Here is a 15,381-nt window from a genome sequence, read left to right as displayed (position 1 = left end):
CCACATCAAAAAAAAAAAACCAAAAAAAGCCAAAAACTGCCCGGGCCCAGCTTCCCTCCCCATCCCCCAGCCGAGCCCCACTCGGGAAGAAAGGAAGGGCAGCTCAGCCCATTCAACCCCACAGCAGTCGGGGCCCAAGCCACCTGCATGGGGCTCCCTCCCGAGCCCGGAACTTGGGAAAGGAGGGAGACCAAAGGAGGGAGACCTTGCCCCCTTGACAAGGGATGATGCGGCAGTCCAGTGGGAGGACCGAGAATAAGGGTGCCTGGAGCAGGTGCGCGAGGATGGTGTCATGGGGGCCAGGGAGTTTCCAGGGCAGCTGAGACCAGGAAGCCCGGGAAAGCCTAGGGCAGGAAGTTTGAGAGAACACGGGCCAGCCTGGGGCAGCAGGATCCCGGCAAGCAGGGCAAGAGCAGAGGCCAGGGATGACCTGGCACACGGTGGGAGGATGTGGCAGATGTCCCCAGAGCCCAGTGTAGCTAAGGGGGGCAGGAGGTCTCGGAGCCACAGAAGAGAGGGAGATGCCCGGGTTGCTATCTCTCCGTTTGCACCCACAGCTGGAGAGTCTTGAAAAAATCTGTGCTACTGTGTGTCGGGGACCTGTCCCTAATGTCGACAACTGCGCGCCGGGCACAGAGCTGGGCGCTTCTCCCAGGGCATAAGGGGGTGATGCTGCCTCTGTCATAGCCAACGCTGAGGGCACTTGTGCAAGGGCACATGGCCAGGGAGGGACGTGAGATTCAACCCAGAGTCAAAGCTGCACTGCAGCCACTGTGCCTACTGGGAGGCCCTGACCTGCAGGTATTTGTATCTTATTCCCAGTTGGGAGATGTTAGGGACTCTGGGCAACACCCAGATGACCCTCTCCCGCTGCTGCTGGAGCTCCGGCCCCTCGGTCTCCCTTCTCACATCTGTAACTAACGAATATTATCCAGTAAGTGCTCATAAGTGCTCATCGTCTAAGCATTTATTTGACCAAAGGGGCTCAGGCAGGTTAAAGGACCTGCTCACGGTCACCCATCGGGGCAAGCAGTGGATGGAGACAGACAACTCAGGCCAGCATCCGTTTCCTGTGGGGGAAGTGGAAAGAGGACGGGGGCTGCAGTTCCAAAGCCTGATTAGCTGTGTGACCTTGGACGAGCCACCTGACCACACTGGGCCATACCCAGCCCTTGTGTGCAAAACTGAAACAGTAAAGACCCATGCCTTAGGAGTCCTAAAGGAACGGAATGAGACAAGGACAAGCTTTGGCCTCCATACAGGCCAGTGGTCTATCTGATCCGTCCTCTGTATTAATCCGATTAAGAGCAGACGTATCCTGTGCCCTGACTTTGGGCTGAGTGCAGCTCTTAGAGCTGGTCTAAGAGCTTTATTCCTGCGAACTTGTTGAATCTATTAATACACCCATTTTACAGATGAAAAAATGGAGGCTCAGGGAGGTTAAGCCATTTGGCCCAGGGCTGTACATTTTGTAGAATGACACTAAAAGGTGATCCAAGCCATCTGGACCCAAGTGCCTGGGCTCTGCACCAAAGTGCCCTGCAGCCTGACCTGCTTCCACAGCTGGAGTCCTGGCTGGAGCCCATCACCTCCCCTGCGGGCGCATCCATGCCACCTAGACCCCACTCAGGATTATTCCCACCCCCACCCCTCCCCGCAAAGTACTCACAGCCACTACTTATCCTCTATGCAATGGAAGAGGCAAGTCAAGCAGGAGAGAGGGAAAGAGCGAGATACGCTGACCCCCAGATGGCAAATGCCCCCCTTGTGGTCAGGTGTGCCCCAGGGACAGAGCTGTTCTGCCCCAGCCCCCGAGGGCTGCGGGCAGGAGACTTCAGGGTTTGTCCCCTGCTGCCCATCAAAGGGCCTCCAACTTGGGGAACACAGCACTTTCAAAATCTCTCGTTCTGCCTAATTTGCTTTAAAACACACAGGTGTCCTTTCATCTTCTCCTAAAATGCCTGTGGTGAGAGGCGGGCTTTGAAGAGGCTGGCTGCTCTCCTGGGGTCTCAGAGGCTGGCCAGGGTGGCAAGTCCAGGCATGTCTCAGGGTCTGGCGGAGCACACCTGACACCAGTCAGGGTCTCCACCTGAGAGTCCCAGAGCTTCTATCTTGCCAGCTAGGTGACCTCGCCCAGCCACGGGGCGGTATCCCGGGTTGACACAGGGACCGCTGGAGTTTGAGGGAGGGACATGGGGGTAACTACAGCTCTCTCCAGATGTACAGCACGGGGTGGGAGTGAGGGACGATGAAATCAAATTCATATTTTATGGCAACTCAAGAAAAATTTAAACACAAAAGTTTTCTTTGCCCATTTGGACCTCCTCCTTCCCTTTAGTGTGTGTTGTGCATCTGCATCCAGATGTCCTTGGAAGATAACATTCCTCCTTAATCTCATAAAGGGTCACAATTCCTTAGGAGATAACCTTTCCTCTTAATCTGGTAAGGGGTCGTGATGACCCATGACCCATTACTTGCTCTGGACGTGTAGACCTGGATTGTGTAAACTGCCCATAATACGTCATTTGATGTCCAACCCTTTGTCTCCAAAACTTGTATACCTGTGCTCTGACCTTTAACGGGAGGAACAGTCCTCAGAGCTTTCTGAAAGACTGTCTCCTGGGTTATAATCGTCAGGTTAGCTCGAATAAGATTTTCCATTTCTTTCTTAGATGGACTATTGATTAGTTTTTTTTCATCCATAGGAACATGATCTGAAGAGGGGCTGCCCCAGCTCTTTTCTCTGGCTCTATTCTTTTGCTCTCTGGGAACCTGACCCTTTTCACCTTCACATCCTTCCCTCTCCCAGTGAATGACCAACATCTTTATCAAGGAAGATACTGGCAGGTGAATTCTACATGGGTGTCTGCGTGTGTGCTGTGAACTAGAGCTGCACATCAAACAGTTTCAATCTCAGTTAAAAAAAGGAATAATCTAAAACCTAGAAGGCTGAATTATTAGAATGAGTTTGCATCCTCATGTTAATGCAAATAATAAGTACATGGTCTTCAGATTCAACTTATATTCACGAGGCCTCCACAATATGCCCAGATGCCAATTTCCTTCCTATTTTATCAGTAGATAGCAGGCTTAGAGAATAAGTGCCTTCTGACAAGCCATGACCCGGAATTGGCCCCAAGAACGTTCACTCCCTTTTGTTTCCTGAGCTCAGCCTCTGAAAGCACTGACTGAGCTAAAATCGTCCCTACAGTTTAGAAGAATTCACCCTGAGCTCAGGCTCCAGGCATGAAAGGAGTGGGGTCTCTCCCACCTCATACCAGTCTCTCTTCTCTGACCCAGGACTCTCCTGTCTTCTGCCAGCATCCCTGAAACACTAACAAGCTAGCTTATTAGCTTGTTAGTGGAATAAAATCAAACCCCAGACCTTACACCCATGCTTTTCTACTTTCCATATCTTAAAGTATTCTGTTATCAACCAAACGTCCTTGTTGATGGAGTGGCTTTCTGTCTCCTGTCGCCTCCCAGCTGGTGAATTTCATGTCTCCAGCATCATCTTCCCCCGAATGTCCCTGGTTCCCTCTCTTCCCCTTTTCCCCAGAATTCATATGAGACTGGGATGTATTGGATGGAACAGACCAGAAGAAAATTTGATTTGATTAAAGCAAAGAGAGACATTAGCTTTAGTTAGTAAACATAGAACGTGTTTCGCCAATGAATTTGGGGCAGACATTGTGGAAAACAGAAAACGTAGAGAAGTGAAAGTTTCTGAACATTTATATTTTTGTGACCTTGAGAGCGAGCTCAGTCATGGAGTCTCTAGAGTTTGACCAAATGTAGAAAACGGTCAGGTTGAGCCTGAACTGCCCTTGAGAGCACAGACTGTGTCTTATTTAGTTCTGTGTCTCTGGTGCTGTGCCCTTGGCCCTGGCCCCTCATGGGGGCCTGTTAATGGACAGATGGACAGGTGGATAGCCCGATGATGCTGATGGGCTTGCTGGTCGACCACCAGGCTCCCTGCTCCTTGGGGAGGAAGCAGGGAGGGCTGAGCCTCATGGTACATGAGCTTTTTGCCCCTTTCTCATGGGAAACTTTCAAGGAACTCATGGTAACCAGGCAGAACTGCTTTCTGATTATTATTTTTCCAGTTGAATGAGATTAAGTTCACAGAAGACTTAATAAGTCCTTTTGGGCCCTGAGGAAAGATACATATTCCTTTGCTCCCGGAAATGAGTTTCTGGCTCTGCAGACCCAGGTCTCAGATCAGGGAGAGGTGAGGACTATTTGAAGCCCTTTACATGAATGCCTGAGGCAGGACGGCCAAGGTCGTGCCCCCTTCATTGGGCCCCTCCCCGCCAAGAGCCCCATGTCTACAGAATCAAAGGGAAGCTGCCGAAACTCTCTGTCCCTGGGCCTGACTACTGCCTGGTTTGAGGCAAAGGCTCGTGGCATTTCAGGATCGCAGAGGGTCATAGGAAGCATCACACATTTCTGCTTTTTTTTTTTTTTTCCAGGTGCAGAAACTAAGGCTCCGGGGTGGCGGGGAGAGGATGTGACTTGTCCAAAGTTGTAAATGAGAATGTGGTGGCAGCAAGATTCGAAGCTGGGGTCCCTCACTCCCAAAGTATGTCCCTTCTGGCACACCTGGCCCATGAGCTGCTCCAGCAAGAGCCAGACAACATCAGTACCAACACAGATACAGAGCAAACGGAGCCCCAGATGGGACGGGCCTGCCCGAGGTCACAGCCTGCTAACGGCCATGCCCCCGTCCCCACCCCAGGCTCTGTGGGCTGGAGCCCCCTCTCCTGCGCTCAGCTTGAGGTCAGCAGTGCAGCTCCAACCTACTTTCTTGCTCTGTTTCTGTGATTTTGGAATACAGATTCCTGCCCTGCTTGGAAGCACGGGCCTGAAATGGTACATTACAGTGCACGGAAAACCCACAGTCTTGGTTTAAACACACATTTTGAGAATAAATGCAAAGCAAGAATGTGAAACCATTTCAAATGTCACCCAAGAGTGAACTGTGCAAAGAGGATGAAGAAATGAGACAAGCGGTTTCCTGTTAGAGATATACCTTCTCTCTGCCCCATTCAATTCTGTTTGATTTTTCTTGCTACACAACTGCTACTCCCTGCCGCACCCCTAGACACTTGGGGGTGACAGATGGAGGGAACAATGGAGATGATTAGGAACTGTGTTGCTGGAAGGTGGGGAGGCAAGCACATAGAGAATCAGAATCCAAGGGTGCAAAGGTACAATAAGCACATGCCCTGCCCCAGGGCCTTTGCACGTGCCCCTCCCTCTACCTAGAGTTCATGTTCTCAAGGTGGAACCCACAGGGCTTGCTCCTTCACTGCATTCATTCTTCTTTCCAGCTGCCCTCCTAGGAGAGGCCTTCCCTGATCACCCCAAGACAGTCTCGCTGTCACTATCCCTTTGCTGAGCTGCATTTTCCTTCATAGCCTTAATCAGAAAAATGACACTCCATTGTATACTGACTTCCTTCTTTGTCTCCTCCCCACCAGGAGGGCAGGAACTTCACCTGTGTCCCTCACTGCTGTGTTCCCCCCTGCTGAGAACAGCGTTAGGGTCTCAACAAATACGTGTGGACTGACGGCAGAGTGAAAAGTGCTCCAAGCCCAGGGAGCAGAGGTTCATTCTGGTATGGGCACAGTGAAAATGAGGGAACTTGGTCATTTCTGGGCCTCAGTGTTCTGAATGGGATGATTCCAATGACAACCTCAACCAGCCTGGCCCATGAACGGCCGGCCACAGTACCCTGCTCAGAGCAGGTGCCCTCCGAACTCTGGACCTTGGGTCTTGAGGTTTCCTCTTCTAGCTGAGCTCTGCTTGTCCCCGCCCGAGCAGATCAGCCATCCTCAGGGAGAGGAAGTCAGGGCCCAGCCTACAGATTTCCTTTGGCTTCTGCAAAAACAGCGAAACCAAAAATACTACAAAACCACACTGTGTATCTGTACAGGGCTCAGAGCCGTGGCCAGCAGGTGTGAGTCCTGCCTGCTGGGCTCCTCTGTGGCAGGAACAGAACGCAGAGCACATAGCTCATGAGCAGGCGCCTGGCCCCGCTGTGGGGTCCACGGGTCTGGTTCCCAAGATCCTGGAGCCTCCGTCTGACCTCCCTGGAACAGTAGGATGGCCTCTGTCGGCCACGGGAGGCTCATTCCTGAACCCACGTGTGCATCTGGCTCTGGGTTTGTCCTGACCAGGGTATGCATGGAGGATAGGGTGGTTTTTATCAAATGCCACCCCCTTCTCAGTCCTCTGCCCCCATGGCTCTTCCCTGTCAACCAGGAATCTGCGTCTGAAAAATAGAAGAAAATACTCAGTCTTAAGGAGAGGGAGTGAAGATCTAAGGAGAGTGCCTGCCTTCTACTCAGCTCAGACACAGAGTAAATATTGACTGCTGATGAGAAAAGGCATGCCGCGGTGTGGGGAGGGAACAGCGGTCACCTACAGAGCCCTGCAGGGAGTCAGGGGACCTGAATGTGGAGGCTTTCTGCTCCAAACTGTAAATGAAAGCTCTGTGCTGCCTGATCACCATGACCGCTTCCTGCTCTAGACAGAAGACAGAGGAGGGCGTATTCTGATCCTGAGACCGCTGTGTGCCCCACACTGAGCTAAGATTCTTCACATGTGGTTTAACCTCCCAGCCTCCGATAGGACAGAGGAGGAAACTGGGGCTCATCAGGTGGAGCCCAGTGGGGTCACAGCGGTGCTGGAAACCTGTCTGTCGGGTCGAAGCCCTTCTCTACCCAGAGGACAGAGGGCAGACATGAGCAGGTGGCACCTGCAACTGAATTCGTGGCAAGTCCCAGATCACATGTGGGGTGGGAGGGGGTCTGACTCGGGAATATTCTAACTGGCAGCAAACAGCTGTGCGTTTTGCATTTGCGAAGGGAGAGAGAACTTGAATCTGAGAATTAGGAGGTGTCATTGCTATTTTAGCACTTTTCCCTAAACGTGGAGTAGGGGAAGGGCCCTCCGTAAACAACAAGGACGACATGCTATGGTATTATTATTATTAATAAGCCTGCGGGCTTGCAGCTGCTTCAGCCACATGCTGTCTTAGCTCTTGCCCCCTGCGAGGTGTGCAAAATGCTCCTGCCCCTGGGGGTGGCGATGAAAACGACTTTCTGAATGGTCAAGACCTCCGGGTCCTCTTTCTCTCCCCCTCATCTGAGCACACCCGCGACCGTGGACCTGAGCTGGCTGACCTCTGCCCGTCAATAATGGATGACCTGTGGACATTAGTATCACATAGCACCCGCCCCGGCCAGCAGGAGGGAGTCGCTGCCCAGGATGTGCCCAACCTGCCTCTGACTCTCCATGGAAACAACAGGAAAGGAGGATTTATTTTGGTTTTTTATTGAAGTATATCTGATTTACAGTGTTGTGTTAGTTTCAGGTGTACAGCACAGTGATTCAGTGATATATACATATTCTTTTCCAGCTCTTTTCCCTTATAGATTATTACAAAATACTGAGTATAGTCCCCTGTGCTATATAGTAGGTCCTTGTTGGATATCTATTTTATATATATTAGTGCATATATGTTAATCCCAAACTCCTAATTTATCCCTCCCCCCTTCCCTTTTGGTAACCATAAGTTTGCTTTCTAGGTCTGTGGGTCTATTTCTGTTTTGCAAATAAGTTCATTTGCATCTTTTTTTTTAGATTCCACATGTAAGCATATCATATGATATTTGTCTTTCTCACTTACTTCACTTAGTGTGGTGACAATCTCTAAGTCCATCCATGTTGCTGCAAATGGCATTATTTTATTCTTTTTCATGGCTGAGTAATATTCCACTGTGTGTGTGTGTGTGTGTGTGTGTGTGTGTGTGTGTGTGTGTGTGTAAAAATAACATGTAAAAATAACATCTTCTTTATCCATTCATCTGTTGACAGACATTTAGGTTGCTTCCGTGTCTTGGCTATCGTCAATAGAGCTGCTATGAACTTTGGGGTGCGTGTATCTTTTCAAATTACAATTTCCTCTGGATATACATCCAGAAAGGAGGAATTTTTTAAAATCATCAAATATTTTAATTAAAAGTAATTACTTTCCAGAACAAGCAGCATGTATTGCTTGTACCCCTTCTCCCACCACATGCAGGGAGCTATGGGAGACACAGTCCATAATTAACGTCAGGTGAGCCTCAAGGCCATACATGCAGTGGCAAGGGGCATGGGCTGTGAAGCCAGACTGCCAGCTCTGTCACTGCTGGCTGTGCCTCCTTCAGTGAGTCACTTCCCCTCAGTTTCCTCATCTGTAAACTAGGAACATTGAGACTGCCTACCTCCTAGGGTTGCTGAGAAGATTAAGAAGGTCAATGTATATACAGTGACAAGGAGAAAGTGCTCTCTAAGGACCAAACTACCATCACCATCACCATGATGTCATCATCACCATATCATCACCATCACCATCACCGTCACTGTCACCGTCACCATCACCATCACCGTCACCATCACCATCACCATCACCATCACCATCGTCGTCTCATCACCATCGTCTGCTCTTGGCCAGATGCTGCACATCACATGAGAAGTGTCACTGCTCCCATTTCCCAGATGAGGAAACTGAGCCTGAGATAAGATAGCACCCACTGAATTATTCATCATGCCAATAATTAATTAGCAATGAGCTGGGAGGAGGCCCAGAACTTTCACATGGTACTCTCTTCTCCATGACACTGCTGGCCTGAGCACATCAGGCAGAGGGCTTGGAAAGGCCGGCTGTCCCCATGTCCTTTAACCTTTTCATCCCCAGGCAATAGCGCGATCTGCTAAATAAACATCCTCAGACACAATCCTTCCTAAGCAAGGCCAGAAGTGGGAAAGGTAACACGAATGAGGAAAGAGAAACGAGCACAGGGTTTTTGAGTGTTGCCATGGAACCCCAAGAGGTCATTCCAAGCTTGTGGTTCTGTGTCAGAAACTTCCCCGGACCCAAAGCAGCGAGAATAAGTTCTCCTGCTGCCCATCCATGCCCAGCCCTGTCACATTACGGTGCTTTGCTGGTGGGGGACAGTATCTGTGGGAGGGAGTTTAGAGAATTATGGCCACCTTGGAGTTTATAACAACGTCGTCGTAAAAAAGGATCTCTCTGAGTCTACCCTGGCTCTGAACATTGCCTAACTACCTTGGTATAAGCACAAAGGCCACGAGAAATCTGCTGAGATTTTGCTGACAAACCCGCTCTGTCTAATGTGAGGGATCCTGGTTGGCCTGAGACCGTCACTTGTCCACACAGCAGGCTCACAGCACAGCCAGGAGCACAGCCCAGGGCCTCCTAACCCTGGGTGGCTCCTGTCAGCTGCCTCAGGCTTCACGGTAGGATCCCCACAATATATTTTCTGAGCACCTAGTGTGTGCCAGGAATTGGGACAGAGGCCAAGGATATAAAGATAAATGGAATGAGAGATATCTACACAGGGGAATGCCCAAAACGTGGGACAAACTACCACCAAGTACTCCCAGCAGCCCTGCACCTATTCAGTGCTCCCAAGCCAGACGTCCTAAGTGCCTGGCCCACACTCACAACAGCCCTACAGAATAAGGCACTGAGTGGCATCACCCCACCAAATACATATGCTAAAGCCCTAACCTCCAATGTGACTGAATTTGGAGACAGGGCCTTTAGAGAGGGAATTAAGGTTAAGTGAGGTCATAAAGGTGGGACCCTAAGCTGACAGGACTGGTGTCCTTATAAGACGTGCACACACAGAAGGAAGGCTGTGTGAGAACACCATGAGAAGGTGGCCAGAAAGAGAGGCCTCGCCAGAAACCAACCCTGGCAGCACCTTGATCTCGGACTCTGAGCCTCCAAGACTGGGAAAAAAAATACATTTCTTTCATGTAAGCCACCCGGTTTGTGATACTCTCTTACGGCAGCCCTTGGAGGCTAATCCAGGGCTATAACTGTCATCCCCATTTTGCACATGAGGAAGCTGAGGCACAAGGAGGTGACGGACCATACTGAAGGCCACACAACTACTAAGAGGTAGTCAGACCCACGCATCTGGCTGCAGAGCCCAATGGTTTATGGCCAATTGTATTATGCAAACATCGTTCCCCTCTCTTTGCCCCCAACCCCTCACCGTGGGGGACTCTGACTCCCTGCTCCACCGACGCTGGGTTTGGCCATGTCCCTTGCTTTGGCCAATAGAGTGTGAGCAGACGTGCTCTGTGTGCCACCTCTAAGCAGAAGGTTTAAATTTGATTGTGTGGCTCGCTCCGTTCTGGCGTGAGCACAGCGTGTCCTAGATGGTGACCACCTTCAGCCTGGGTCTCTGACCGAGAGAACTCAAGGAACACGGCTGAGCCGCAGTCACCCTGCCATTGATCACAGTCTGCCTGTGATGTGAACAGGAAATAAGCATGTGTTGTACGTCACTGAGGTTCGGGGACTCTTTGTTATGCAGCACCATACACGGTTCCTTTTGCAATTATCCAGACTCCTTCCAACAAACATTCCATTTGGAAGGACTGAGTAGGTGGTCTGGAGACTTCCAACCCAGGCTCTGCCATTCACCAGCTTTGTGGCTTTGGATAAGCCACTTCAATTCTCCGAGCCTCTGTTTTCTCATCTGCAAAATGGGCATAATAACAGCACGCCCCCCCCCGACCCCGATCCTGGGGTTGCTGCAGGGACTCAGTGAGAGATGATAGAAAGTTCTCAGCATGGCGTCTGACATAGTAGGTGCTCGGTACGGTTGGTAAGCGGGATGGTGGTGTGATGTGTTAAGTCGGAAGGTGGACGGGACTGGATTCGAATCAAGTGGTCCTCTTTTCAGCACATCTTTACAGCAAGGCCTCCCTCCATGTCAATCAGGTGGAAGTCTGCATTCTACAGGAGCGGGCGGGGCCGGTCCCACTCAAGAAGGCAGCAGGAAGCAGGCTGCGTGAGGAACCAGGAGGCACTTGGTTCTCGCAAAGGCAAAGCTGGGCTCTCCCCAGCCCAGAGTCAAGAAAGCCTGGACAGGAAGGAAGGCTGGGAAAGCACTTTGAGGGTCTGGCTCCTCTTCTCCCCGCTCCAGTCCCACTTCACAGATGAGAAACTGAACCTGGGAAGGGGGAGTGTCTTCCCCAGGGTCACACAGCCACTTAACATCGGAACTTGGAATAGAACCTTGGTCTCCTGAGATGAGCGTCATTCCTCCGCCTCCTGCTCTTTTACGAGGAAACGTGGCTCATTCCTTCTGCTGGCTCGGAAGGCAAATGTCAAGTTTCTCTATCTCCGTGGGCGGATTTACCAAAACTCAACATAACTCAACAAGCTTTTCTTTGAGTCACTTCAAAATATCTCCCTTGTCTTTCAGGGAGAGTCGATCTCATTCACATGCTCCATGGATCCTGGAATGGGAAGTGGGGTAGTCAACTGTGAATTCAACGCAGGGCATAAAGGAGGAGTTGGTGGGCACTGGATTTGGTTTGGGGTCTTTGTTTGTTGGTCTGCTTTCCCCCAAGCCTTGCAATTGGCAGTGGGGGGAGAGTGTGTGCGGGAAGGTACAGAATCCGCTCTTCAGAGCTGCTGGTCCAGAGTATGTGAGACAGGATGCTGTACGTTAGAGAAGAGACAGGAAAGGTGAGCACAGGCTGTGCTAGACAGGGAAGGCTTCAGGGAAGAGGTAAGCCTGGCACTGGTTCTAGAAAGACAGGGAGAATAAGACAAGGTAGAGGAGAAAAAGAATTCCAGAGTCTTGTGGGGTCAAGTTTTGAAAGAGCAAGGAGGACAAACATCCCACTTTTATGTTTTTGTTTTCCTTCACAGGGCCGGGGGCAGAGCTGATAATGAGTAATAGGTAGAATCCATGATCTGAACATTCAGGGAGCATCACTGGAGTGTGCCTCAGTTTATCCATCTGCAAAATGGGGAAACTGCAGCCAACTGTATAGGCTTCTGGAGGGTAGTGAAGGATGAAACCCATGTGGGACATCCCAGAGGAGGCCCTGCCAAGTAGTCTAGAGTTACACTGCCCAGCACAGCAGTCACTGTTGAAAGGCAATTCTTCATGGGTCTTCTGCACGTCTATGTGTCTTTGGGGCAGAAGCACCGACAGCTTCTGTTCTGGCCTATCTTTTCAAGGATGCAGAGGGAATGGAAGACAGAGGTAGTGTGTCCCTCTGGAGCAGAGTCCAGGTCTGCTTACCATCCAGTATTATAATAAAGACTATTTTTTATTAGTAATAAAGTTGGGTAGGTTTGCTTGCAGACCATTATAAAAGATCATGGATCTTCATCTACAAAGCAAAGCCATGGGACTTGGGAAGCAAGTAAATGATACAAACTAAAGCTCAGACTGCCTTCTGTGTGTGCTATGAGTAATACAGTCCTTCGTATCTGATCCAGGAAGCTCACGTCTTCTGCCAGCATCTGCCAACAGGCTGATTTGTTAGCTTACAAGTCGAATAACATCTCAAGATTTTCAGTTCTTCACAGCCACTGGCCACACGTGGCTATTTTTAATTAAAATGAAATAAAATGTAAAATACAGTTCTTCAGTTGCGACAACCATATTTCAAGCACTTAACAGCCTCGTATGGTTAGCAGTGACTGGACAGGACAGATGGGGGCCATTCCCATCACTGGGGAAGCTCTATGAAGAGCACTGATCTAATGCATAAGGGCACAGGGTATGGGGCCGGAGCAGCTTGGGTTCAATCCTTGCTTCTACAATTTCTGGCTCTGAGACTTTCAGCAAGTTATTTCAGCTGAGCTCCCTTTCCTTGTCTGTAAGGCAAGAAAAACAGGGCTGACCTAAGGGTTCTTATGAGGATTCCGCAAGACAACACATACAAAGTGCGCAGTCCGGCCTGCTGAGGGGGTCCCTAAACAGGAACTAATAATTTAGATATTGAGCAAATGCCACTTCCCCTTCACACTACAGTGGCAGGTGGTGGCAGGCAACACTGAGTGGTGCGAATGAACAGGAAGCAAGGTGACAAACACAGACAGGCCTAGGAAGTCAAGCCCAAAGGTTTAGCCTGAAGGCAAGTGGGAGCCTCAGAAGACTGTAGGCAGAGGGAGGCCTCTTCTCTGCCCACCCAAGCTCATGGAGGCAGTGTGGGAGGGGAAAGGTCACAGGCTTTGGTCTAGAAGACATGGCTGGGATTCTGACACTGTCCCTCTCGAGCTGTGAGGCCCTGGGCAAGTATTTTATCTCAAGAGCCGTGGCTTTCACCTTGCAGACGCTGGCATTGTAAGCCCCACCTCGTGGGGTTGGTGGGAGAGGTAAATGAGATAATACACTTAAAGCTTCTAGAACAGTTCCTGGCGCATAGTAGGCACACTAAGAAAGGAAAATCCATTACTTTCTTCTCTGGGCTGGCCGAGAGGACAGGCAGGAAACCTGAGTGGCCTGGAGGGGCAGGGGGTGGTAACCAGGAGCTGCTGGCCTTTCCTCGGGTAGCAGATTACTCGCAGTGACCCTCAGAGACACCTCACCTGGAAAGGCAGGTCGCAGGTTTGAATTCCCTCAGCTGGGGTCAGGCTACGTGGAAGGGGCCGCCAGGTCCCTGGAGAGTGGCCGCTCTTGGCGCCCAGTCCAGAGAGGCTTTTCTGAGCCACTAACACCCCTCAGCTGTTGTGTCTCTTGGCTGCTAGCAGCTGCCCCTTCCTCCAGAGGACTGCCCTGGCCAGACAGGAGCTGCCTCGCCCAGGAGGTGACCACCTCTGGCCCCTGCCACCCTGGGCTGCCCCCAGACTATGACAGAGGGAATCGGGGCTGCACGAAGCTGACCCCCTTTGCCTCCACATGGAACCAGCCCTGTGGTGGGTGCCCTGTATGCTCCGGGGTCCCGTGGGGTCAGGCTGAGGGTTGGCTCCAGCTGAGATACCTCCTTGCCCAGCCTCTCTCCTCCCCCTGCCCTGTCCAGCCTCTCTCACCACCTTCTGGAAGCCACAGGCACCAAACCCCTGCCTCAGGCTCTGCTGGGAGGGAACTGGGCCCCCTGCCTGAGGCTGGTCTGAGCAGTGACCGTCAGGAAGAGAAAGCCTCAAAGTGAAGCACTCGCTCTCAAGTTCAGAGAGCTTCCTCCAGAGTACGGAGGCTCCCCGACCACCGTCTGGTCTAAACTCTTGGCTTTATACCAAGCAGCAGAAGCCACTGGTCACTTAGCAAAGACTGACTGGGGCCCAGAATGTGCTGGGCTCTGTTCTGGGTGCTGGTGACACCACGGTGAACAAGGAAACAGCCTTCTCCTCTGGAAGGTTAGGCATCAAATCAAACAGAGCAGATCACGGCAAACACTTCAGCAGCAAAGTCGAGGGGGTGGCGTGACAGTGGATGACAAGGAAGGTGCCACTGGGGTAAACTCCAAGCTGAGCTCCTGAACGAGTCGGCCGTGCAAAGGCAGGGGCGAGGAGACCAGAGTTCAGGCGGAGGGGAGAGTCCGTGCAAGGTGGTACAGCAGAAACGAGCTATGCATATTCAGCCCAAAGGCCAGCGCGGTGCAAGCACACTGGCTAAGGGATAATTTTACAGGATGGGGTCAGAGAGGGAAGCAGGGCCTGATCATGTGGCCCCGGGAGGGCAGTGGCTTGTCACCCAGCAAATTAGCAAAGGCAAGAGACTCTTCACGACCCCCTTCCTAGTCACCCCCTCTGGGTGAGCTCTGTCCTTGGAAACCAGTGGCAGACCAGTCCCACTGGGGTTCCCCAGGCCGAGCCCGTCTTTCACGTCGAATATTTCAAAACCAGAGATTAAGACTCGCGAGTAAACCAATTAGCGGCGTTTGGAACATCACCTCCACTTTCCAAAGTGTTTCTCTGGGCTTTCATGTGAAGGCGCCCAGCAGACACGAGACTGATAAATATTTCATCGTCCTTCATTTCCTCTCACATCAAATGAAGGGGCGGCGGAAGGCGCGGGGAGGAGAGATGAGTCAGGGCAGAGCATGGATGGGCTTTTGGAGTGGGGGCAGCTGCATGTCCTTCCTGCTGCTCGCTTGCTGGGCAACCTGCAGCCAGTGCTGAAAGCATCCGGCGCCTCCGTGTCCTCCTCTGGAAAATAAGAGTGCTAGGAACCGTGAGAGAGTGGACTGAAGGCGGCTCACATGCTGGGCACACGCTGAGGACAGGTGACCGGTCTTCAGCACTGACAGTCACGTGACTGCACTCAGGTCCTCCTCTGCCCAGGGCGCCCACCCCAGCTGGGAGCAGCACGGGGACACGGGGAAATGTCCATCATGGGGAAAGGACAGGGCATGGAGTAGAAATCTGAGGACGCCTGTCTCCAGTGCATCCTTCCTGAGTCCTCACACTGTGTGATTCACGCAAATAACCGCTGACCTTTTCAAACAAGATTTTAAGTGATAAACGGAAGTGCTTGTTGCCACAGCAGATAGAGGGCAAAGAAAGGAAATCCTTGTCATTTCCCTCTTTAAGTCTCCAGCCTTATT

The 15,381-nt window shown here is 51.3% G+C and overlaps 1 protein-coding gene across 5 annotated transcripts in view; it reads right to left on the bottom strand.

Moving 5' to 3' along the window:
- Nucleotides 1-15,381, bottom strand: part of ST3GAL1 (ST3 beta-galactoside alpha-2,3-sialyltransferase 1) — an 86,860-nt gene that overhangs the window by 35,400 nt on the left and 36,079 nt on the right. The window contains exon 2 of one of the 5 annotated variants that reach the window (XM_089898692.1): nt 8,487-12,438. The exons of 3 other annotated variants lie outside the window; for them this stretch is intronic. The gene's annotated coding sequence lies outside the window, so the exon portion shown is untranslated. The remainder of the gene's footprint in view (nt 1-8,486; nt 12,439-15,381) is intronic. One more of the 5 variants, XM_089898694.1, reaches the window with a different exon arrangement.

This window comes from Delphinapterus leucas, chromosome 17 (assembly GCF_059928025.1).
Source record: "Delphinapterus leucas isolate spDelLeu-1000000601 "Yukka" chromosome 17, BTC_Dleu_Yukka2, whole genome shotgun sequence".
Classification (NCBI taxonomy): domain Eukaryota; kingdom Metazoa; phylum Chordata; class Mammalia; order Artiodactyla; family Monodontidae; genus Delphinapterus; species Delphinapterus leucas.
The sequence above is the reverse complement of the archived record's forward strand: the minus strand, read 5'-3'. Positions and strand labels throughout refer to the sequence as shown.